Source organism: Vigna radiata, chromosome 7 (genome assembly GCF_000741045.1).
Source record: "Vigna radiata var. radiata cultivar VC1973A chromosome 7, Vradiata_ver6, whole genome shotgun sequence".
Taxonomy (NCBI): Eukaryota; Viridiplantae; Streptophyta; class Magnoliopsida; order Fabales; family Fabaceae; genus Vigna; species Vigna radiata.
The window spans coordinates 14024542-14025847 of record NC_028357.1 but is presented as its reverse complement, the minus strand read 5'-3'; the positions used below and the strand labels follow the sequence as shown (position 1 = coordinate 14025847).

Genomic DNA, 1306 nt, shown 5'->3' with positions numbered 1-1306 from the left:
ACGCCTGTTTTTCAGTTGGTACATTTTAGCAATGTATATCGGGTTTCAGTAGACAAAAATACCCTTATATATCATGAATTTTAAGTTTTAAGGTTAAGGGTATTTTAAAAATTTTCATTCTCAAAATTAAAAAAATAAAAAAAGAAACCCCCCAAACCCTTACCCACCTCTCTCATTCCTCTCAACCCTTTCTCTTTCATCTCTTTCACTCCAACATTTTCTCTCTGTCATCCATACTCTAGCCCCAATTGAAAAAAATCAGAAACACTTGCTTTATTTTAATAATTTTCATTCTCAAGATTAAAAAAAGAAACCTCCAACCCTTACTCACCTCCTTCATTCCTCTTAACCCTTTCTCCTTCATCTCTCTCACTCAAACATACATTTTTTCTGTCATCTCTGCACTAGCCCCAACTAAAAAAAACACTCATTATTAAATAAAATGGTTAGAGCAAAAAAATACTCACAAATAAAAAAATTAAAGCACCTAATTTTTTTCTTTATATAATTTTAAATAAAATTTCAAGATTTACAATTTTTATTGTTTGATTTTATCGTTGAGAATTTTATTGTATTTTGATTTGTTTTTTCTTTATTAAAAGAAAACAAGTTAATGAATTTCTACCAAAAAAAATTAAATGGCCACGGAGCAATGTTACGTAGTAGTCTCAGAATGTAAAAAAGGATGCTCATAAGTCTTGGTGCAAGTTGAGCCCGTCGGTTGTAATATATATAGTCAAGATAATGAAATTAAAGAGATTTTGAATGAACTTTTTTCGGAAGATGAATATGTCAATGACTCAACTTTTTACAAAAGTAAATCGTTTAATAATGAGTGTTTTTTTAGTTGGGGTAAGTGCAGAGACGACAGGGAAAATGTTTGAGTGAGAGAGATGAAGGAGAAATGGTTGAGAGGAATGAAGGAGGTGAGTAAGGGTTTGGGTTTTTTTTTTAGTTTTGAGAATGAAAATTATTAAAATAAGGCAAGTGTTTCTGATTTTTTTTCAATTGGAGCTAGAGTAGGGATGACAAAGAAAAGGTTGGTTAGAATGAAAGAGATGAGAGAAAAAGGGTTGAGAGGAATAAGAGAGGTGGGTAAAGGTTTGAGGGTTTCATTTTTATTTTTTTAATTTTGAAAATAAAAATTATTAAAATACCTTTAACCTTGAAACTTAGAATACATGATATATAAGGATATTTTTATCTACTGAAACCCGATACGCATTGCTAAAATATACCAACTGAAAAACAGGCGTACGCAAATTAGCAAACCCATATATATATATATATATATATATATATATAT

General features: G+C 29.7%; 1 protein-coding gene across 1 annotated transcript in view; it reads right to left on the bottom strand.

The window, feature by feature from the left end:
* The window catches only part of LOC106766097, a 4520-nt gene that overhangs the window by 1059 nt on the left and 2155 nt on the right, over positions 1–1306 (bottom strand). The window lies entirely within an intron of this gene.